Source organism: Oryctolagus cuniculus, chromosome 4, assembly GCF_964237555.1.
Source record: "Oryctolagus cuniculus chromosome 4, mOryCun1.1, whole genome shotgun sequence".
Classification (NCBI taxonomy): Eukaryota; Metazoa; Chordata; class Mammalia; order Lagomorpha; family Leporidae; genus Oryctolagus; species Oryctolagus cuniculus.
The window spans coordinates 131,550,659-131,575,027 of record NC_091435.1 but is presented as its reverse complement, the minus strand read 5'-3'; the positions used below and the strand labels follow the sequence as shown (position 1 = coordinate 131,575,027).

Genomic DNA, 24,369 nt, shown 5'->3' with positions numbered 1-24,369 from the left:
ATGGGAGAAATAGGAATGCCCGGAGATAGAGAAATAGAGAAATAAAAAGGCCTCCCTACAACACTGCAATGTGAGAGCTTGGATTCGGTCTGCCTAATCAAGGGAGGCGATGAGCACCTGCGGGCAGCTAGCAGCTTATGCGCCGCAGGTCACCGAAGACAGGCATGAATTAACATCAGAAAGGCTTCCCCACAATACAACAATATTAAGCTTGGATTCGGTCTGCCTGATTTAAGGCGGTAAGCGCCAGCAAGCAACTCGACCAGAGTATGAGCTGCAGGTCACCGAAGATAGGCACGAACCAACACTAATAAGTCTCCCCCACAAAAAGGCAATGAGAAGGCTTGGATTCGGTTTGCCTGATAGGTCTTGTAAGTCCCCTGCAGGCAGAGCAGAGCATGCGCTGCAGGGCACCGAACACAGGCACGCATCAGCGCCTAAAAACCTCCTCACAACATGGCGAAGAGAGGACCCGGATTCGGTTTTCCTGATTGATAGGACTTGTAAGAGCCTGTGGCAACTCTAGCAAGTAGAGCAGAGTGTGTGCCGCGGGACACCGAAGACAGGCGCGTATCAACGCTAAAAAATAAAAAGAAAGGGGGATCTGTGGGGAGCAATCCGGACTAGACTAAGTTACTCGAATTAAGACTTATTCTATGCATCTGCTCTCCCACAACATGGCGCTGGGAGAGAAGTAAACAGCTTCCGCACAGCTGCCTCCAGTTCAACCAATAAACTGTAGGACTTGCTCCTGATTGGAGAGCAGCGTACTCGGCGTGTGGGCAGCCGAGTTAGGATTGGCGGAGGAGGACTATAAAGGAGGAGAGAGACGGCATGCACCGGGAACATCTATGGGGAACATCTAAGGGAACCCGTGCAGCCCCCGAAGAGAGCCGGCCGGCGGTGTGCCGCTCCCCTGCGGAAGTGGGGAATGTGGCCAGGGGGAACTGCCCTTCCACGGAGGTGGAAGGGATAGTAGCCAACCCGGGAAGAACCAGCAGCAAACCCGGGGAGGGCCGAGCAGACGAAAGAACAGCGCAGGGTCCTGTGTCGTTCCTCCACGAAGAGGGGGAGCGACACTCCAACAGTGTTTTTAGTTTTCTAATTTCTTCTTCTGTGTGATCTGACTATATAATTTTCTGTGCTTTGTTAAGACTCTCCACTGTATTTTTTATTTGTTCTCTTGAATTCTTTATTTCCAAGTTTTCATTTTGATTTCTTTTACGATCTCAATTTCATGGGAGAAATTTTCTCTCATATCATATATGCATTTCATTAGTTCTTGCATTTCCTTCTAATTACTTCCAAGTAATCCTATGGTCAACTTTTTGAATTCCATTTCTGGCATTTCTTTAATCTCATCATCTTCACAGTCTTGTATTGAGCTGTTGTGTTCTTTTGAGGGTGTTATGTTGTCTTCTTTGTTCTTGTTTCTTGGGTTGGCATATTTGTTATTCAACATTTGTGGGGATACTCACTGGTTTCTTTGATTTTTCTCTGTGTCAGCTTTTATCTTTGGACTGTGTCTGATTGGATTAGTCGAGTTTCTGCTTTCAGGGAATACCTAGAGGTGTGTGGTGGGAGTGGCCCGTGAACTCTGTTCAATGCTCCAGGGTGAAGGGTGTGTCTGAGTTGACACACCCAGGTTTGGCATGGTAAATCTGCCTTTTTTTTTTTTTAATCAGAGGGGAGTTTCTTCTCATCTGTTGGCATAGCCTCAGCTGAGCTCCTCTCCTTGAAGTAGGCCAGTGCCTGGATGCTAACTGCAGTGAATAGACTATTCATCTGCTCTGCCACAAGGACAATCTAAAGGATCTGTGCAGTCCTCTGTGTAAGCTCAGACTCCCCCAGCAATGTTTTTCAGCAGGTAACCAGGGAGAGCTGATTGTATGGAGCCTCCCATAGTGACTGCCCAATGTTCCTGCTGCACCCTGAGCAACCTCAGTATTTTCACAGTCTGTGCACACAAGCCTATAGGTTAGTTCTATTTTTAATTTCTTAAGTCAGCTCCATACTGTTCTCTACAATGGTTGTGCTGATTCACATTACCACCAGCAATGTGCAAGGATTCCATTTTCTTGACACCCTTAACTGTACTTATTATCTTTCACATTTTTGATAAACAACAATCTAACTAGATGAAGTGATATCTAATTATAGTTTTCTTTTTTTAAGATTAGATTATTTTATTTCACTTTTTTTTTCATTTTCGATTCTCTTTATATACAGAAGATCAGTTTAGCATACATTAAGTAAAGATTTCAACAGTTTGCTCCCACACAAACATAAAGTGAAAAATAATAGATGATTTTTTAAATGATGATGAAATCAGATCAGACCTATTTTCATGTTTAATCCCAGTGAGAGTCAAGTTGGGAATTGATAATTTCTTCTTCTTCTTCTTCTTTTTTTTTTTTTTTTACAGAAGATCAGTTTAGTATACATTAAGTAAAGATTTCAACAGTTTGCACCCCCATAGAAACACAAAGCGAAATATAATGTTTGAGTACTCATTATAGCATTAAGTCTCAATGTACAGCACATTAAGGACAGAGATCCTACATGAGGAGTAAGTGCACAGTGACTCCTGTTGTTGACTTTACAAATTGACACTCCTGTTTATGGCATCAGTAATCTCCCTATGCACCAGTCATGAGTTTCCAAGGCTATGGAAGCCCTCTGAGTTCACCGACTCTTATCTTGTTTAGACAAGGTCATAGTCAAAGTGGAGGTTCTCTCCTCCCTTCAGAGAAAGGTATCTCTTTCTTTGAAGACCTGTTCTTTCCACTGGGAAGGTCGTAGATTTAGGTCTTTAATCCATGTTGCGTGGATTTTTGTGTCAGGTGTAAGGTAGGGGTCTTGCTTCATGATTCTGCACGTGGAAATCCAATTTTCCCAGCACCATTTATTGAATAGACTGTCCTTGCTCCAGGAATTAGTTTTAGATCCTTGATCAAATATAAGTTGGCTGTAGATGTTTGGATTGATTTCTGGTGTTTCTATTCTGTTCCATTGATCTATCCATCTGTTTCTGTACCAGTACCATGCTGTTTTGATTACAACTGCCCTGTAGTATGTCCTGAAATCTGGTATTGTGATGCCTCCGGCTTTGTTTTTGTTGTACAAGATTGCTTTAGCTATTCGAGGTCTCTTGTGCCTCCATATAAATTTCAGCACCATTTTTTCCAGATCTGAGAAGAAGGTCTTCGGTATCTTGATTGGTATTGCATTGAATTTATAAATTGCTTTTGGGAGAATGGACATTTTGATGATATTGATTCTTCCAATCCATGAGCATGGAAGATTTTTCCATTTCTTGGTATCCTCTTCTATTTCTTTCTTTAAGGTTTTGTAATTTTCATCGTAGAGATTTTGAACGTCCTTGGTTAAGTTTATTCCAAGGTATTTGATTGTTTTTGTAGCTATTGTGAATGGGATTGATCTTAGAAGTTCTTCCTCACCCATGGCATTGTCTGTGTATACAAAGGCTGTTGATTTTTGTGCATTGATTTTATATCCTGCTACTTTGCCAAACTCTTCTATGAGTTCCAATAGTCTCTTAGTAGAGTTCTTTGGGTCCCCTAAATAAAGAATCATATCATCTGCAAAGAGGGATAGTTTGAGTTCTTCCTTCCCAATTTGTATCCCTTTAATTTCTTTTTCTTGCCTAATAGCTCTGGCTAGAACCTCCAGAACTATATTGAATAGCAGTGGTGAGAGTGGGCATCCCTGTCTGGTACCAGATCTCAGTGGAAATGCTTCCAACTTTTCCCCATTCAATAGGATGTTGGCTGTGGGTTTTTCATAGATTCCTTTGATTGTACTGAGGAATGTTCCTTCCAAACCCAGTTTGCTTAGAGTTTTCATCATGAACGGGTGTTGTATTTTATCAAATGCTTTCTCGGCATCTATTGAGATAATCCTATGGTTTTTCTTCTGCAGTCTGTTAATGTGGTGTATCACATTGATTGTCTTGCGCACATTAAACCATCCCTGCATACCAGGGATAAATCCCACTTGGTCTGGGTGGATGATCTTTCTGATGTGTTGTTGCATTCTATTGGCCAGAATTTTATTGAGGATTTTTGCATCTATGTTCATCAGGGATATTGGTCTGTAATTCTCTTTCAGTGCTGCATCTTTTTCCGGCTTAGGAATTAAGGTGATGCTGGCTTCATAGAAAGAATTTGGGAGGATTCCCTCTTCTTCGATTGTTCTGAATAGTTTGAGAAGAATTGGAGTTAGTTCTTCTTTAAATGTCTGGTAGAATTCAGCAGTGAATCCATCTGGTCCTGGGCTTTTCTTTGTTGGGAGGGCCTTTATTACTGTTTCAATTTCTGTCTCAGTTATGGGTCTGTTTAGGTTTTCTATGTCTTCCTGGTTCAATTTAGGTAGGTTGCATGTGTCCAGGAATCTATGCATTTCTGATAGGTTTCCCTGTTTGCTGGCATACAAGTCCTTGTAGTAATTTCTGATGATTCTTTTTATTTCTGTGGTGTCTGTTGTTACATTTCCTTTTTCATCTCTGATTTTATTGATTTGGGTCTTTTCTCTTCTTTTTTTAGTTAGTTGGGCCAGTGGGGTGTCAATTTTGTTTATTTTTTCAAAAAACCAGCTCCTCGTTTGGCTGATTTTTTGTAATGTTTTTCTTGATTCAATATTGTTGATTTCTTCTCTGATTTTAATTATTTCTCTTCTCCTACTAGATTTGGGTCTGGTTTGCTGTAGGTTTTCTAGATCCTTGAGGTGAATTGAAAGCTCATCTATTTGGTGCCTTTCCAATTTCTTGATGTAGGCACCTATTGATATAAACTTTCCTCTTAACACTGCTTTTGCTGCGTCCCATAAGTTTTGGTATGTTGTGCTGTTATCCTCATTTACTTCCAGAAAATTTTTGATTTCTCTTTTAATTTCTTCTATGACCCATTGTTCATTCAGGAGGAGCATGTTGTTCAATCTCCATGTGTTTGCGTATGCTCTAGGGATTCCTGAGTTGCTAATTTCCAACTTCATTCCTTTATGGTCTGAGAAGCTGCATGGTATGATTCTAATTCTTTTGAATTTGCTGAGACTTGCTTTATGGCCTAGTATGTGGTCAATCCTAGAGAAGGTTCCATGTACTGCTGAGAAGAATGTAAAATCTTTAGCTGTAGGATTGAAAGTTCTGTATATATCTGTTAGATCCATTTGGGCTATAGTGTCGTTTAAATCTACTGTATCCTTGTTGATCTTCTGTCCTGTTGATCTGTCTATTTCTGAGAGTGGAATATTGAAGTCCCCCAGTCCTATTGTATTGGGGTCTAAGTCACCCTTTAAGTCTGTTAACAAATCTTTTAGATAAACCGGTGCCCTGTAGTTAGGTGCATATACATTGATAATTGTTATATCTTCTTGTTGTATTGATCCCTTAATCATTATATAGTGCCCCTCTTTGTCTCTCTTAACAGTTTTTGTGGTTAAGTTTATGTTGTTTGATATTAAGATGGCTACGCCTGCTCTTTTTTCATTTCTGTTGGCATGGTATATCTTTTTCCAGCCTTTCACTTTCAGTCTGTATGGATCTTTGTTGGAAAGATGTGTTTCTTGTAAGCAGCAAATAGATGGGTTTTGTTCCTTAAGCCAATCAGCCAATCGGTGTCTTTTAACTGGACAGTTCAGGCCATTAACGTTCAATGTGACTAATGAAAAGTGGTAACTTTGCCCTGCCATTTGCCAAAGATAAGTTCTAATATATGCTTTGAATTCCCTGTGATCTTTTGCTGTGAGGTTTCCTTCCTTTATCTTCTTTCATATTGATGACTGTGTTTCTGTGTTTCTGTGTGTAATACATCTTTAAGCATCTTTTGCAGGGCTGGACGAGTGGTGACAAATTCTTTCAATTTCTGTTTGCTATGAAAAGTCTTTATTTCACCTTCATTCACAAATGATAGCTTTGCAGGATATAATATTCTGGGCTGGCAGTTGTTCTCTCTTAGTACCTGGGCTATATCTCGCCATTCCCTCCTAGCTTGTAGGGTTTCTGATGAGAAGTCAGCTGTGAGTCTGATTGGAGATCCTCTGAGAGTAATCTGACGTTTCTCTCTTGCACATTTTAGGATCTTTTCTTTATGTTTCACTGTGGAGAGTTTAATTACAACGTGTCGTGGTGAGGATCTCTTTTGGTCATGTTTATTAGGGGTTCTGTGAGCTTCCTGTACTAGGATTTCTCTGTCCTTCTCCAAACCTGGGAAATTTTCTGCTAATATCTCACTAAAAAGGCCTTCTGATCCTTTCTCCCTCTCCATGCCTTCAGAAACTCCTAGAACCCGAATGTTGGGTTTTTTAATAGTATCCTGAAGATTCCTGACAATATGTTTTAGATTTCTAATTTCCTCTTCTTTTCTTTGGTCTGACTGTATCCTTTCCTGTTCTCTGTCTTCTAAGTCCAAAATTCTCTCTTCTGCTTCACCCATTCTGTTTGTAAGGCTCTCTATTGTGTTTTTCATTTGATCTATTGAATTCTTCACTTCAGTCACTATCACAGTTTCCTGTTGTACTAGTTGTTTCGTTTCATTTTGATTCCTCCTTAATATTTCATTTTCACAAGAGAGATTTTCTATCTTGTCCATTAAGGATTTGTGTAGTTCAAGAATTTGTTTTTGAGAACTTCTTAATGTTCTTATCAATTTTTTGAGATCTGCTTCTTGCATTTCTTCTAACTCATCATCTTCATAATCTTGAATTGGGGTGTCTTTTTCATTTGAGGGCGTCATGGTGACTTCCTTGTTTTTATTACCTCGGTTTGCGTTTGTTATTTGGCATATTGGAGATATTTGGTTTCTTCACTGTGGTGCTTTTTCTTGTTATACTATGACTCTAGATTAAGTGGACTATCTGTTTTTGATGGAGCCTTAGGGCTTGAGATGGGTGTGGCCTGAGAGCTCTATTTGGTGTGCCAAAGGTGACACTCCCAGGTTAGGCGTGGTAAATCTCTCTCTCTCTCTTTCTTTTTTTGATTCAAAAGGGAAGTAATTCCGCACAGCTGAACGAAGTTGGAGGTAGTTAGCAGGCAAATGATATACCCACAGGAGCCAGAGATCAGAAGCTCTTTCCCAAGGACCACACAGGGAATCTGTTCGGCCCTCAGAGTGGGCTCAAATTCTCCTTCAGTCTCCCACTGGGTTGCCAAAGTTACGGAATTGTATCGTCTCTGGAGAGTGCTCATGTGAATTCCGTGAGTTTTCTTCCCCACCGTCTCTTGTTTCACAGTCTCAGTTCAGTAGCACCACAAATTTACTAGGTCCTAATCTCCTGTTAATTCTCCCCACCCAGAGTCAGGTTTTTCTGCTAGGCTCAGGGCCGGTGCAGACCTGAGGTCGCTCTGCTTATGACGTATGTCCAAGATGGCGCCTGCTCTTTGTCTTGCTTGCCCTTGAAAGGTGAGCGGAGAGAGAGAAACCCGTGTCCGTACCAGTCACCTTTTTTTTTTTTTTTTTCTCTCTCTCTCTTCCAGTTAGCCTGGTGAACTTTTCCCCCCCGGGGGTTGTTCCCTGTAGTCTCCTCTCTCCACTTGCCTGCCAGTGTCTCGGGCTATTGAGGTTCGGCTCACCTCACGTTCCAGCGCTGGTGTGTTGAGTCTGCCGCTGGTGTCCCGAACTGTGGGCTCCCACGCTCTCCACGCAGGTCTGCTGTGAATCACGTGTTCCGGAAGAGTTTCTTCTGCTGTTTCCTCCCCTACTCTTCCTTGAACCTGCAGTATCTCCACTTTTATTAAACTGTCTCTCCCCGGACTATCAGTGTGCTCCCTTCCTATTCTGCCATCTTGCCTCCGCCTCTATTTTATTTCACTTTTTGAAAATCTCATCAATCATACTTGATTTTGACGGTCAGTTCCTGTTCTGTGGTTCAGCACAGAGCTTGGGATGTCTGCACAAATAGTGGTCACTTTCACTCCTCTCCTCCCATTACCAGACCTTCACTTTCAGTCTAATTATAGTTTTCATTTATATTTCCTTGATTAGTAGTGGTGTTGAGTATGTTTTCTTGTACCTGTTGGTAATTTGCATATCTTCCTTTGAGAACTGTCTGTTTTGATCTTCTGCCATTTATTTATTTATTTATTTGAGAGGTAGAAGAACAGAGAGGGAGGGAGGGAAAGATATACATGCAGAGAGAGCTCCCATCTGCAAGGTCATTACCCAAGTACCCTCTATGACCACAGGTGGGCCAGTGTGAAGCTGGGATCTGGGAACTCAATTCTGGCCTCCCACATGCGTAGCAGGGATCCAGTCACTTTAACCATCACATGCTCCTGCTGCCTCCTAGGATGTTCATTAGCAAGAAGCTAGAATTGGATTGGGGCTGAGATATGAAACCAGGCACTCCTATTGGGATGTCCCAACCACCAGGCCAAACTCTTCACTCCCACTTTGGAGAATTCTTGACCTCTGTGGGCATCTGCAGATTGTAGGATTAATTAGTTTTTATAGTCTTTATGAACTGGTTTTGTTTGTGGCTATCTTTTTAGAAATTCTAGTAATCCACTTACTTTGCCCTGAGCCTGTGTGAAGACTTCTGCTACTTTAGCACTAGGTGGCTCCCTAAGTTGAAGTTTGCTGCAAGTCAGCTGCCAGTGTGCTGTCACTGCTTCAGTGATGACCTGAGCTCAAACTCAGAATGAACCCAGGAAGTATCCAAAAAGATTAGTCCCTGTAAGCCTTCCCCTGGGGACAAGGGTGGTATAAATGCTCCATCCTGTGGCCACCAGTTCTGAAACATTAACTCACGCTAATCCCTCAGCCCACACAAACCAATACAGCATGAGGTTAGCACATTGCTATGGTCTGTCTCTTGCTGAGATGAACTCACAGCCTGAGATCACTGCAAGTAGCCACAGGTAATGCTGTTTCGGCCCATGTGTCTTCATTTGGCACCTGGAGCAGACCCAGAGGCTCTGTTTGCTGGCACTGGCCTGAGGACAGCAACCGTTAGAATCTAGCTAATTTGGGGTTTTAGTAGCTTTGTGGGGTTTAGTAGCTTTGTGGGACAGTCCTGCAAATCCTTGCTGTCTTCCCAAAGACGGTGTAAGTATGATAAAGGCAATCTGTTGGTTACCCAGATTACTACTAAACTGGGACACACTTGGATCTCTTAGTTACCAGGCCCAGCACAATCTCATGTGCATGCCAGGCGCACGTGAAGCTGGTGGTGATACACACTGAAACAGGTCAGCCCCATCAGGGCCACATCTCAGATGCCTGAGCAACTCTAGAGGTTCCAGTTGTGGACACTAGCCTGGCAGTGGAAGTCTTTGGACTTTATCAGGCACTAGATCTCACAGCAGTAGACACAGCTCTGAGCTTTAAGGCAATGTCCTAAGATCTTTTTTCTGCCCCACTCTCCAGGGGCTGGATTCTTTCTCCACTATTAGTTGGAAGTTGGAGGATATGTTGTAAAGGCTGTCCCTTGGCCACTTGGCTAAGGGTCCAGAGTCTTAGTCTGTTGGTACAGGCCTGAGGACAAGGATCATGAGGCCTTGTCAGGATCAGCTTTATTTTTAGTGTTCATCATTTACTTAAAAGGCAAAGTAACAGAGAAAGAGAGATAGACGGAGCTGGGGCTGGGGCTCAGTGGGTTAGGCATCTGCCTGCAGTGCTGACATCCCATATGGGCACTGTTTCAGATCCCAGCTGCTCCACTTCTGACCCAGCTCGCTGCTGATGGTCTGGGAAAGCAGTGAATATGGCCCAAGCGCTTGGCCCCCTGCATCTGCATGGGAAACCCAGAAGAAACTCCTGGCTCCTGGTGTCCGATGGGCCCTGTTTCAGCCCTTGCAGTCATTTGGGGAGTGGGCCAGTGGATGGAAGACCGCTCTCTCTGTCTCTCCCGCTCTCTTTCTATAACTCTGCGTCTCAAGTAAAATAAATAAATCTTTTTAAAAAGGGGGGTGGAAAATCTCCATCTGCTGGGTCATTCCCCAAGTGTTCACAATAGCCAGGGCTGGACTAGGCTGAAGCCAGGAACCAAAAACTTCAGCTAGGTCTCCCACATGGGTGGCAGGGGCCAAGCGCTTGAGACATCAACTGCTGCCTCCTAGGGTACATTAGAAAGAACCTAGATTAGAAGTGGAAGAGCTGTGATTAACTGGGACTCCAGTATGGGATGTGTCCTCCCAGGCAGCAGTTTAATCCACTGCTCCACAACATTTATCCTGGGGCACTGTTGTTTGTTTGTTTGTTTTATTTTTTTAAATCATGGCCAGCCTGGTACTGGATTTTACATCTGTGGTCTGGACTTAATTCACTCTCCTGCTCCCAGGTAGGAGGCGAGCTATCTGTTTCCATGATGTGCTCTACTTGTAGCTGGGGAAGGAGTGATGTGTGAAACTCTTTCCTTGCTGCTTTCTTCAATGCTTCTTTTATTTTTTTAGAAAATTGACTTTTTTATTTGAGAGGAAGAGGGGCGGGAGGATAAGAGGAGAAAGAGAGCAGAGAGAGTGAAAGATTCCATCTGCTGGTTCACTTCCAACATTCTGAGCCCGGCCTGGAGTCAAAGCCAGAAGCTCGAATGCAATGAAAAGTTCTTATGTGGGTGACAGGAGCCCAATTACTTGGGCCATCACCACTGCCTCCCAGGGACTGCAGTGGCAAAAAGCTGGAGTCAGGAGCTCGAGCCAAGAACTGAACCCAGGTACTCCTGTGTGGGCATCAACACCCATTCCAATGTATCTTTTCTTACTATTATATTAAAACCAGGCACTACAGTCTTTTGCTTGGCTTTCATAACTTTTGTGAAGCCAGAATTGGTGTCTGTATGGGAAGATGATCACCAGAGGGTCTTACTCAGCCACCGTCTTGCTGGGAGGCTGTAGGTACAGCCTTAAAGTTCCATATTTGTACATGCTCTTTAACTTTTTTTTCCCCCCCCACAAATACACAATGGAATATATATGGCCACTTAAGGGTAAAGATTCTTTACGTCATTCCTGCTGATCTCTGATTTTGTCTCACATGTATTAAATGGAAGGCACTCCAGTTAATAGGGGAGAGACATTTTCAAGGTGGAAATAGACTGCAAATGTTTGAATTCCACCTTTGTCATTTTTCTAGCTGTGCTATCTTGGGTATGTTATCTTACCTCTGTATGCTTCAGTTTGTTTATCTGTAAAATAGGAATTACTCTTTCCTGCATCATAGGGTTGTTGTGAGAATCAATGAAATAATTGATGTTAAACACCTGTCAACCAGTACTGGATGGGTGTTTCGGTACAGTGGGTTAAGCAGCTGCTTGGGACACCTGGATCACATATCTTCATATTAAAGTGTCAGTTTGAATCCTTGCTGTTTTGCTTCTGATCCAGCTCCCTTCTAATGCACTTGGGAGGCAGTGTATAGTGGCTCTGGTGCTTGAGTTCCTGCCACCCATGTGGGAGACCCAGATGGAGTTCCTAGCTTCAGTCTGGCCCAGCTCCAGCTGTTGTGGCCATCTCCGGGAATGAACCAGGAGGTGGACCACCTCTCTCTTTTCTCCCTCTCTCCCTCTCTCTCTCTCTCTCTCTCACTGACCTCCAAATAAAGAATTAAATAGATCTTTTTTAAAAGGGTGCCTTGCACACGAGAATGAGGCAGTAGGTGTTAGCTATTGATGTTTTGTGATTTTTACTATTGGAGTTAAGTAGAGTAAGAGTAGAGATGGTAAAGATACTGAATCTTCAGAAATTAACTTCTTGACTGATAAATCACACTGTGACATAGTAACTCAGAATCAATGATGAGTAAAATTTCTATTTTGTCTTGCAAAGGGCAGGCCAGTCATGCTCCAGTGTGTAATATATAAAATAGAAGCTCAATTTATAAGAGTGAAAATTGTGGATCACCATCAAGGTAGTGTGAATGAGTAAGGATAAAGTCATGATGATTACTGGAAAAATGATTGGAATCTCATCCCAAAGAATTTCCTTTCTAGGTTGGTTATTGATGGATAAGCTGTTAAAGTTATTAGGTATCCTTATCAAATCTTCTGACTATATTTTCTGAGCTTCCAAATTGATGATTATATATAGTTTTCTATTAGATTATTAGGTAATCTAATAATTTATAATGTGTGTGCAGTACTTTTCAGAACTGTAAGTAAATATTTCTTCCTAATAGTGATTCATTCATATAAGATGCAAAATTTTGTAGGAATACATTGATTTACAAAAATGTTGAGAAAAATGACTTACTTCCTTGTTCTTTATGTAGCTCACTGGAACGAAGTATTGAGGAAAGCTTAATTTAGCACTGTATGTAGTGCTACAGTTAATAGTAGTTGGAAAGTTTTTTGGCATTTTTCCTATCAAAAATGGCATCCAAATTTTCTGAAATGAGAATTCCTCTATCTTCTAAAGCTTTTCTTGAAGAAAGGAACCTTTTTTTATAATAGACAGTGACAAGAAGAGAGGCAAGATACAACATTTATTAGGTTATATCAGATGATTAATAGTGGTAGGTATTTCAGGACTTAGATTTTGTAGTTTTTAGATTTTTTAAGATGAGTGTTTACTGTAATTAAAGAAACATATACTTTCCTTAATTCTTCCTTAAAAGTAAATGATGAGGTGGACTCTGCATTACAATGAAGAAAGCGCCAGGTTTTCTCCATACTAACCATCCCAAGTGATTTGTGACACAGAGATAGCCATTAAAAATAGCAGAAATGCAATTAACAATTCTTGGATGGTAGAGAATTGTCTTCTAAATAAAGAGAGCACTGTTTTAATTTTCAGTCTTCTATTGAGAGAAGCACATTTGAGCATTTTGGTTGATCTTGCCCTGAAGAGATGCAGCAAAACCTACACTCAGAATTAACATTAGGGTGTGTAGAATATCCAGAAGGCTAGGAAGAGGAACCAGTGATTATGTATCAGTTACTTAGTCAGAAGAGAATCATTTACACTCTCACTGGCAAAAACCATATCCTCTGAAAGTACAACTTTTTAGAGGAAAAACCTAATGTTGTTTTCTCTGTCTGCGCAATGCTGTTCTTTACCGTGACATAATTAGTTATTTGGAAATGTTAGTTTTTGGTAGCATTTCAGGTTAAAAAAATTGTTGGTTCTTTGATAAATAACTTGAGGCTAAATTTAAATCTTTTAATCAAAAAAGTGGCTAAGCATTCCAAGAAGACTTAAATTGGCATGCCAGTTGGAAATAATGACTTTTTAATATTTTAAATTGGTTTGTAAGATTTATTTATTTAATTGAAAGGCATTAACAGGGGAGAGGAGAGGAGAGAGAGAGAGAGAGAGAGAGAGAGAGAGAGATTGATCTTCCATCGACTGGTTCATTCCCCAAATGCCTACAACAGCCACCCACATCTGGGCCAGGCCGAAGCCAGGAGCCAGGAACTTCATAGAAGTCTTACACATGGGTGTCAGGAAATTAAGTACTTGGATTATCATCTGTTGCATCCCAGGTACATTAGCAGGAAGCTGTATCAGAAGTGGAAGCTGGGACTCTAACTGGGACTCCAGTATGAGATGTGGGCGTCAAAAATGGCAGCTTAACCCACTGTGTCACAGTGCCCACCCTGACTGTTTTTACTTGAAAGAACGTTAAGATAATCTTTTTTTTCCAGTTTTTTAAATTTAAATTTTAATTAATTTTTAAGAGATTTGATGTGATTTATAGATATAATTCATTTTTTCTTTTAAAAAAAGATATTTATTCAGCATCATGATCAGACTATTACATTTAGCAATCAACAGCATGGGTACAAAAAAGGAAAAAACTGCATTAAAATCCTTTGTTGGAATGCTTTACACTTTCCACAGAACAGAAACTAAAATAACCTGTTATACAATTAGTCACACATATAGTCCTCAAGTTTTTTTTTTTTCCCCATACACATGAGTATTGTCTAAAACATGTCTTGTTTGTAGCAGCTAGGCCTTGCCACAACTGTGCATGGCTGAGTTCACAAATCTGTTGTATTCTGTAGCTTCCCTGTCACTGGATAATCTTTTAAAATAAAACTTTTCAAGGCTGGTACTGTGGCATAGAGGGTAAAGCAGCCTCCTTCAGTGCCGGCATCCCATATGGGCACCAGTTTGAGTCGCAGCTGCTCCATTTCCCATCCAGTTCTCTGCTTTGGCCTGGGAAAGCAGTAGAAGATGGCCCAAGACCTTGGGCTCCTGCACCCACGTGGGAGACCCGGAAGAAGCTCCTGGTTTCTGGCTTTGGATCGGCACAGCTCCAGCCTTTGCACCCAGTTGGGTAGTAAACCAGTAGATGGAGAAGGAAGACCTATCTCTCTCTCTCTCTCTCTCTCTCCCTCTCCCTCTCTCTCTATGTAACTCTGACTTTCAAATAAATAAATAAATTTTAAAAAATAAAAAAATTCATAACTGTGTAATTCTTTGTTTTTATAAACAAATAAAGAGTAATTTTATTTAAAAAAATGTCCATCATTATAGTCCAAGGAATTTATACCACATGGTTAAAATGATCAGTCAACAATTTTTTTTATTTTATTTTACAGGTAGAGTTGTAGACAGTGAGAGAGAGAGAGACAGAGAGAAAGGTCTTCCTTCCGTTGGTTCACTTCCCTAATGGCTGCTATGGCTGCTATGGCCACTGATCCAAAGCCAGGAGCCAGGTGCTTCTTCCTGGTCTCCCATGCGGGTGCAGGGCCCAAGGACTTGGGCCATCCTCCACTGCCCTCCTGGGCCACAGCAGAGAGCTGGACTAGAAGAGGAGCAACCGGGACTAGAACCCAGCACCTATCTGGGATGCTGGTGCTGCAGGTGGAGGATTAACCAAGTGAGCCACGGCGCTGGCCCTCAGTCAACAATTTCTATGAGTAATCAACTTACTGTATTTTAACTGAACTCTAACAAAGCTTGGGAAACAGAAATGGTGTAATGTGTGTTTTATTCAGCATTGTGTGCTATATTTTATTACTGTCTTGTACATTTTAAAAAAAAAAAAAACACAGTGGCAAAGCCATCTAGGCTAGTTACTAGGAATACTGAAAGAACTTAGATATTACCCATCCTCCTTTTTTACATGAATGGAGGTGTATCTGGACTGTAGATATCATGGAGTGTATTGGTACTCTTCAGAGATATTTTTTGTTGCATGTCTTTTATAAAACTTAGTTGGAATATAAACCACTACTTTACCGGACTTCTGTCTCCCAAGTGTCAATAATTTTCCCCCTTTCCTCCATTAGCTGTAAGTTTATTTTTTATTTTATTTTTTTAAAGATTTATTTTATTTATTTGAAAGACAGAGTTACAGAGAGAGGTAGAGACAGAGAGAGAGGTCTTCCATCCACTAGTTCACTCCTCAAATGGCTGCAACAGCTGGAGCTGCACCAATCTGAAGCCAGGAGCTTCTTCTGGGTCTCCCACGTGGGTGCAGGGGCCCAGGCCATAGCAGAGAGTGGGATTGGAAGAGGAGTAGTGGGGACTAGAACTGGTGCCCATATGGGATGCTGGCGCCTCAGGCCAGGGCATTAACCCATTGCACCACAGCGCCAGCCCCAATCCATTAGTTTAGATATAAGATTAAGTATCTCTTGTGTGAAACCTCTCCTGATTTCTTCCGAAGTAGAATTGATCACTTCTTTTCTATGTTACTTTTTTTAATCCCATGTCTGTTTCTGTAAACTTTTGGGGGTAAATATGTACTATATTGTATAGTTCCAGTGCCTAATACTTTTTATGGCACTTAGAAGATGAGTAATGAATATTTGCAGAATCATCTATTTTTTAAAAAAAGCTTCAGGATTTATAATCAAAGTTAAATAGATTAGGGAATAAATAGTATCTTTGGTATCTTCCATTTGCTTCATTCTTATTTCACTTAATACTCTTGGAAGTACTTCTAAATCTAGATATTTACCCCATAAACCTTTTCCTTCATATCTAAATGTCTTATGATAATTTTTGATTTATTATTTTTAGATTATTTGGATGACCACAATATAATAAAGTAAGTCTAGGGGGTTGGTGTTGCGGTACAGTGGTTTAAGCTGTCACCTGCAATGTCAGCTTTCCATATTGGGATGCCAGTTCAAATCCTTCTGCTTCTAAACTACCTCCTTGCTAATGCACCTTGAAAGCAGTAGAAGATGGCCTAAGTACTTTGGCCCCTGCCACCCATATTGGAGACTTGGATGGAGTTCCTGTCTCCAGGCTTCAGCCCGGCCTAGCCCAGGCTATTGGGACCATTTGGGTAGTGAACTAGTGGGTGATAGAGCTCTTTCTTACCACTCTCACCTCCCCACCCCCAGTTTCTCTGCCTCTCAGATAAAATAAATAAATCCTTTAGAAAATAATTTTTCATGTGAGACATTGCTACAATCCTCTCATTTTTCTTTCTAGGATTACCTTTCATTATCTCCTTTCTGGGCTCTGAGCAGCACATTACTTAGTGTTCTAAGAACATATTCTAAACGTGTTTCAGTAGTACTGTGCAAGAAGGTATGACTTTGAGTGGAAATTGAACTCTTCATTCATCCACATCTCATTTAATATCATTTTTTTTTACTGTTTACTCCATTCCTGCAAAGTAGTTTATAGTGTTTGTTATTAATCTGCTTCAGAAACATTATAAGATTCCACTAAAGAATTTTCAATGGATGGAAACATTTCTTTCCCAGCATGGTTCAATTGGGCAGCTTTCTGCTCCTTAATTCATTTGTTTATTCCTTCCTTCTATTTTTTTAGTTGGTAAAAATTCTTGCATTTAATCTGTGTTAAATTAACAGAAGCCACTGTTTGGTGTAGTGGTTAAGATGTCATTTAGGACACCCACCTCCCATATCAGAGTACCTGGGTTCCAGTCCTGGCTCCATTCATTCTCAGTTGTGACTTTCTGCTCATGTACACCTCAGGATGCAGGAGGTGATGGGTCAGGTTGTTGGGTCCCTGCCACCCACATAAGAGACCCAGATTGAGCTCCTGACTCCTGGTTTCAGCATGGCTTGGCCTTAGCTGTTGTGGGCATTTGGTAGTAAACCAGCAGAAGGGAGGTCTGTCTGTCTCTCTGTCTCTTTGCCTTTCCAGATAAATAAAATGAATAAAAATATTCAGTGAAAAAAACCCTGGAAAATATTGAAGTGCATTTACTTTATAGTAACCTAATGAAGCAATGTCATACCAGCAACTTCATTCACATATTTGTTTCCCACATTTTTTAAAAGATTATTTATTTATTTATTTGACAGGTAGAGTTATATACAGTGAGAGAGAGAGAGAGAGAGAGAGAGAGAGACAGACAGACAGAGAGAAAGGTCTTCCTTCCATTGGTTCACTCCCCAAATGGCCGCAACAGCTGGAGCTGCACCAATTCCAAGCCAGGAGCCAGATGCTTCCTCCTGGTCTCCCATGCGGGTACAGGGGCCCAAGCACTTGGGCCATCTTCTAATGCTTTCCCGGGCCACAGCAGAGAGCTGGACTAGAAGAGGAGCAACCAGGACTAGAACTGGCCGCCCATATGGGATGCTGGCACTGTAGGTGGAGGATTAACTTAGTGCACCACGGCGCCGGCTTCTCCCACATTCTTTTGCTATGAAAGTTTTACATGTATGTCATTCTATATAGATAACAGAATTCTAAATGATATACTTCTTAAAAATATATTTATTTATTTGAAAGGCAGAGGGACAGAGAAAGAGATCTCACATTCTTTGGTTCACTCTCCCAGCGCCTGTAACAGCCAGGCCTGGGCCAAGCCAAAGCCAGGAATCTGGAACCCCATCTTGTTCTCCCTTGTGGGTGGCAGGGACTCAGGTATTTGAGCCATCATCTGCTGTGCATGCTGACTCCCAGGGTACACATTAGCAGAAAACTGAATCAGAAATGGAGTAGTTGGAACTTAAACCAGACACTCCAATATGGAATGCCAGCGTCCTGAGTGGCAGCTTACTGTGTTGGCCACAATACTTACCCTAAAACCATATACTTTTTATAAGCCTTTCTGCTTTGTTTGGAGCCCAACCAATGAAATGTATTAAAGTCAAGATACTCTTGTAACTTAGATACACTATAAACACAGAATTCCTTGGTAAGGAAGAAAGTCAGACTCTAGAAAAAGGGAAAGATGGTTTATGTCACTCAACATGAAGGACAGTGAAATTGTCATTCAAGCTGCTACTATCTTCTGAGGAATAGCTCTACCCAACGTGGCCTGTGGTAATTCTAAAATAGCATGCAAGAACGGACAGTGTGGGAATGGGTTTAATATTGGCAGGATTGCACGCAAAAGTTCTGGGTTTTATTTCAACAATTATTTATTCCTTACTGTAATGTTCCCAGGAATTTTTATCCTATAGATAAAATTAATAATATTCACAGTCACATCTGATTCCTCTCTGTTGCTCTATTCTCATCTGCATTGTTTTGGGCACCTTTGAAAGAGATTGTACTTTTTAGTTTCTTACTTCTTTGGACTGAAAAGGAAAATCATAGCTAGAATTTTAGAAATACCAATATCACTGTTCTCTAAGTCTCTCATTCATTTCTTCCTTTCCTTTTCTTTTAGTTTTTCTGCTCTGTTAGACATCTAGGTGAGGAGGAAGTATTTTATGCTTGGGCTGATGGTTGAGTTATTACTCTCTTTTTTTAAAAAAAAGATTTTATTTATTTATTTGAGAAGTAGAGTTATAGACAGAGAGGGAGAGACAGAAAGGTCATCTGTCCACTGGTTCACTCCACAAAAGGCTGCAACAGCCGGAGGTGAGCTGATCCAAAGCCAGGATCCAGGAGCTTCTTCCGGGTCTCCCATTTAGGTACAGGGGCCAGAGCACTTGGGCCATCTTTTACTGCTTTCCCAGAGGATAGCAAGGAGCTGTATCAGAAGAGGAGGAGCCAGGACTCGAACCGGCACCCATATCGATGCCAGTGCCACAGGCAGAGGCTTAACCTACTACACCACAGTGTGCTGGCCCTGAGTTGTTACTTTTTAGTGCTGGCAATTCTGAAGGAAAAAAGGTAAGTTTTCTGGAGAATTCTTTTGGTTGTTATCTGGACAAGTTTAGGAGCAAAGATCGAGCTGACATGGCATAGCAGGTAAAGCCACCAGCTGCAATGCCAGCATCCCATATGCGTGCTGATTCACGTCCTGGCTGCTCCACTTCCAATGCAGCTCTCTGCTAGTGGCCTGGGAAATTCAGTGGAAGATAACCCAAATGTTTGGGCCACTGACACCCACATGGGAGACCCAGATGAATTTCCTGGCTCCTGGCTTGGGCCTGGCCCAGACGCATCGTGGCCATCTGAGGAGTGAATCAGTGGATGCAGAATCAATCAATCAATCAATCTCTCTCTCTCTCTCTGTTTCTCTCCCTTCCTTTCTCCCTCCCTCTTTCTGAAACTCTTGACATTCAAATAAATATATCTTAAATTAAGAAGCAAAGATAGGGGCATGTTTTCTGGAGATCTTTAGAGGTCCCTAAATGTAAATTGGATAGCAGAGTGAAGTTCCAGTTGTCTCATATTGCTAGGACTGCCAAAACTCAAGCCTACCAGATAGAAGAGACCAGACTTCGGAACCATCCAGTATGTTGTATGCTATGATTTCTTTCTTGTTTTGGCTTTTTCCTTTTTAGTGTTTTGAAACATAGCATATGCAATAGAAATAATTGCATGTATTTGCAATTTAAATAATAGTAAAATGGAGTTTCTGTGTACTCATAGCTCAGTATAAGAGAGACATGTTGCCTTCTGGTACATTGCTCAGATTTCATTAAATACATTGTTATCAGGTAGTACTTTATCTTTTAGGTTTTATTCCATCTACAGATCATGTTAAGCTAGTATCTACATTATCTACATCTGGTCATCAAAGTAAGAGAGTTTTTCTTTTTTAACTATTTCTATATCGATTTCATATGTTTTAAATAAAGTGATGTTAAGGGTTCATGAAGTGATTGATTATTAAAGCTATTCATTTTTCATTTTGTGTTTCAAAAAACTTGCAATGGGAAAGATTCTTTGCTAAGCCCAGAGCAAACCCCAGCAGTACTGTGTACTTTTTCTTTACTATATGTTCTTTTGGCATCATAATACTGTTTTCTTTCCCTTTTGCTTGATGCTAGCCTAAAACTCCATGGCTATATCTTTTCTAATTTTATCTTCTTGTGAATAGAGCTGTATTTTATGCAGTACAGTATACTGAACGTTCAGTATACTGTTTAGAATACCAGAAATGATCAACAGGCAGGAAAGCAGAAATATCTTTAGAGACTGTCACTGGGTAGTGCTGAGCATCAAAATTCCCCTACTTGCTCCATCACAGCTTCGCTTTGCTTCGCTTCACTTCTCTTTATTTATTTATTTATTTATTTATTTTGAAAGAGTTAGAGACAAAGATCTGTCATCAGGTTCACTCCCCAGATTGTAGCAACTGGCTGAAACCAGGAGTCTGGAGCTTCATCTGGGTCTCCCATCTGGATGGCAAGGGCCCAAACATTTGGGCCATCTTCCGCTGCTTTTCCCAGGCTATTAGCAGGGAGCTAGATTGGAGGTGTAGCAACTGGGACACAAACCAGCACCCATATGGGATGCTGGTGTTGTAGGTGGTGGTTTAATTCACTGTACCACAATGCTGGCCCCATAGCTCTTTTTATAGTGGTGTGACTCCCTGTCATTATTTGGGAATTTCTTAGCAGGCTGATAGCAAGTACCAAAAGTCATCCTTTTGTTGCACAAATTCTTCCAAAAGCTTTATTTTCAGTGGTGGGTGGATTGAAATGGAACATTTGCTATGTTAGTATAAGGAATAATTAAGATTTGATTGGAATGAGTCAGATCAGTACCAAAAATTTATAAGCACTTTCATTTTGATATACATTTCCCCCCAGAAACCTTTTATTTAAGGTATTCAAACTTTATGCATTTCATAAATATAACTTTAGGAGCATAGTGATAGTGATTCTTCACATCATATCCACCCTCCCACCTATCTCCCATCCTTCTTCCTTCTTCCTCTCCTATTCCCATTCTTATTTTTACTAAGATTTATTTTCAGTTAACTTTATACATAGAAGATTAACTCTATAATAAGTAAAGAGTTCAACAAATAGTATGAAAAAAAAATCTGTTCCTCAACAGTTTTTTGATTTCTCTTTTGATGTTTTCTATGATCCTCTGTTTATTCAGGAGCATGTTATTCAGTCTCCATGTGTTTGCATATGTTCTGGAGATTCTTAAGTTGTTGACTTCCAGCTTCATTCAATTGTGATTAGAGAAGATGCATGGTATGATTTTGATTTTTTTTTTTTAATTTGATGAGACTTGTTTTATGGCCTGACTTGTGGTCTATCCTAGAGAAAGTTCCATGCACTGGTGGGAAGAATGTGTATTCTGCAACTTTACAATGAAAAATTTTGTAGATTTCTGTTAGTTCCATTTGGTCTATAGTGTCGATTAAATCTGCTGTTTACTTGCTGATTTTCTGTCTGGTTGATCTGTTCATTGCTAAAAATGGGGTATTGAAGTCCCCCATTACTATTGTATGAAGGTCTATATCTCCCTTTGGATCCATTAACATTTCTTTTAAATAGCCAGATGCCTTGTAACTAGGTGCATATACATTTATTATAGTCACATCTTCCTGTTGAATTGATCCCTTAATCATTATATAGTGCACTTCTTTGTCTCTTAAGAGTTTTTGTGTTAAAGTCTGTTTTGTCTGATATTAGCTCTTTTTTGGTTTCTGTTAGCATAGGATATCTTTTCCATCCTTTCACTTTCAGTCTGACTGTATCTTTGTTGGTGAGAAGAGTTTCTCGTAGGTAGCAAATAGATGTTTTTTTCTTTCCCATTCAGCCAGTCTGTATCTTTTAGTTGATGAGTTGAAGCCATTTACATTTAAGGTGACTATTGATAACTAACAAGTTGGCCCTGCTGTTTTTCCATAAATATTTCTGTTGTTTACTTTGGATTTCCTTTGTACTGTTACTGGGAGATTTTTTTGCCTTTACCTTCTTTCATAGTGATGACCGTGTTTCTGTGTTTCTGTGTATAGCACATCCTTAAACATCTTTTGTAAGGCTGAATGAGTGTTGACAAATTGTGGGGAGCAATCCGGACTAGACTAAGTTACTCGGATTAAGACTTATTCTATGCATCTGCTCTCCCACAATATGGCGCTGGGAGAGAAGTAAACAGCTTCCGCACAGCTGCCTCCAGTTCAACCAATTAACTGTAGGACTTGCTCCTGATTGGAGGAGAGCAGCGTACTCGGCGTGTGGGCAGCCGAGTTGGGATTGGCGGAGGAGGACTATAAAGGAGGAGAGAGACGGCATGCACGAGGAACATCTATGGGGAACATCTAAGGGAACCCGTGCAGCCCCCGAGAGAACCAGCCGGCGGTGTGCCGCTCCCCTGTGGAAGTGGGGAATGCGGCCAGGGGGAACTGCCCTTCCACGGAGGTGGAAGGGATAGTAGCCAACCCGGGAAGAACCAGCAGCAAACCCGGGGAAGGCCGAGCAGACGAAAGAACAGCGCAGGGTCCTGTGTCGTTCCTCCACGAAGACGAGGAGCGACATAATGGTGCCGTGACTCGGATAGGAAACCTAGCTCGGATAGGAAACTTAGGACGGATATGAAACTTAGGAGGGAAGAAACGGGAAGAGCTGGGAAAATACCGGAGAGAGAGACTAGCAAACAGCCTAGGGAAAAGCCGGACGAAAAAGGTGCCGGAAGAAGCTATTGAAAGCCTAGGCATAGACTCGGATACGGACTACGGGGGGAAGCTGGGAGAAATCTCTAAGGTCGAAAGCGAAAGTGAAAGCTAGAACAAACAGACTCGGACGCGGACTGTGGGGAGAGGCCAGGAGAAATGAGGGAGGAGTATTGTTGGAGGAAAGCTTGGGGAAACATACCGGGTAGAGAAAAATGTTAGGGAAATTGAAGCCGCGGGGGGCAGGCCGAGGCGGATACGAAAGCCACTTTGGGATTCTCAAGTTAGCCCGGGAATAGGGGGCGAAAAGTTGAAACCAGAAGCTGAAACGTGAGCCTGGTTGGGATCCGTCTGATTAGCCCGGGGAGCAAAGGACGGGAAGCCAAACCGTGGGGCGGAGACGTACGCTGGGTTGAATTCGCCAGGCTAGCCCGGGGAACTTGGATTGAATGCTAGTGGTGGAGACGCAAGCTACGCTGTGTTACTCGCGGAAGCCGCCGCGTGCAGAGAGAGCACGGGGCGTGAATAGATAGGGAACGCTGGCGTAGGCCGTGGTTCAGACGCGAAAGGGTTAAGCGTGGAGACCGCGGAGCGCGCGAAGCCGAGCCGCGCAAAGCCGGGAAGCTGCGCAGATGAGAGAGGCGCGCGGGCTGAAGCGGCGCAGAGCCGGGAACCCGCCGGCGGGGCGAGGTGCCGGGAAGCTGCGGGGATAGGAGAAACAGAAGTTTAGAAGTAAAGTGAGAAAAATAGGAATGCTGGAAGATAGAAGTAAAATGGGAGAAATAGGAATGCCCGGAGATAGAGAAATAGAGAAATAAAAAGGCCTCCCTACAACACTGCAATGTGAGAGCTTGGATTCGGTCTGCCTAATCAAGGGAGGCGATGAGCACCTGCGGGCAGCTAGCAGCTTATGCGCCGCAGGTCACCGAAGACAGGCACGAATTAACATCAGAAAGGCTTCCCCACAATGCAACAATTAGGAGGCTTGGATTCGGTCTGCCTGATTTAAGGCGGTAAGCGCCAGCAAGCAGCTCGACCAGAGTATGAGCTGCAGGTCACCGAAGATAGGCACGAACCAACACTAATAAGTCTCCCCCACAATAAGGCAATGAGAAGGCTTGGATTCGGTTTGCCTGATAGGTCTTGTAAGTCCCCTGCAGGCAGAGCAGAGCATGCGCTGCAGGGCACCGAACACAGGCACGCATCAGCGCCTAAAAACCTCCTCACAATGGCGAAGAGAGGACCCGGATTCGGTTTTCCTGATTGATAGGACTTGTAAGAGCCTGTGGCAACTCTAGCAAGTAGAGCAGAGTGTGTGCCGCGGGACACCGAAGACAGGCGCGTATCAACGCTAAAAAATAAAAAGAAAGGGGGATCTGTGGGGAGCAATCCGGACTAGACTAAGTTACTCGAATTAAGACTTATTCTATGCATCTGCTCTCCCACAATATGGCGCTGGGAGAGAAGTAAACAGCTTCCGCACAGCTGCCTCCAGTTCAACCAATTAACTGTAGGACTTGCTCCTGATTGGAGGAGAGCAGCGTACTCGGCGTGTGGGCAGCCGAGTTGGGATTGGCGGAGGAGGACTATAAAGGAGGAGAGAGACGGCATGCACGAGGAACATCTATGGGGAACATCTAAGGGAACCTGTGCAGCCCCCGAGAGAACCAGCCGGCGGTGTGCCGCTCCCCTGTGGAAGTGGGGAATGCGGCCAGGG

The 24,369-nt window shown here is 42.1% G+C and overlaps 1 protein-coding gene and 1 long non-coding RNA gene across 15 annotated transcripts in view; one reads left to right on the top strand and one right to left on the bottom strand.

Annotated features, from left to right (window-relative positions):
- The window catches only part of RNF13 (ring finger protein 13), a 198,807-nt gene that overhangs the window by 91,636 nt on the left and 82,802 nt on the right, over window positions 1-24,369 (top strand). The gene's annotated exons all lie outside the window — the stretch shown is intronic.
- On the bottom strand, window positions 21,232-21,867 carry LOC138849372 (uncharacterized). Its single transcript, XR_011388145.1, has 2 exons — window positions 21,730-21,867; window positions 21,232-21,331 (listed from the first exon to the last, which is right to left on the bottom strand). It is a non-coding gene; the product is annotated as an uncharacterized lncRNA (long non-coding RNA).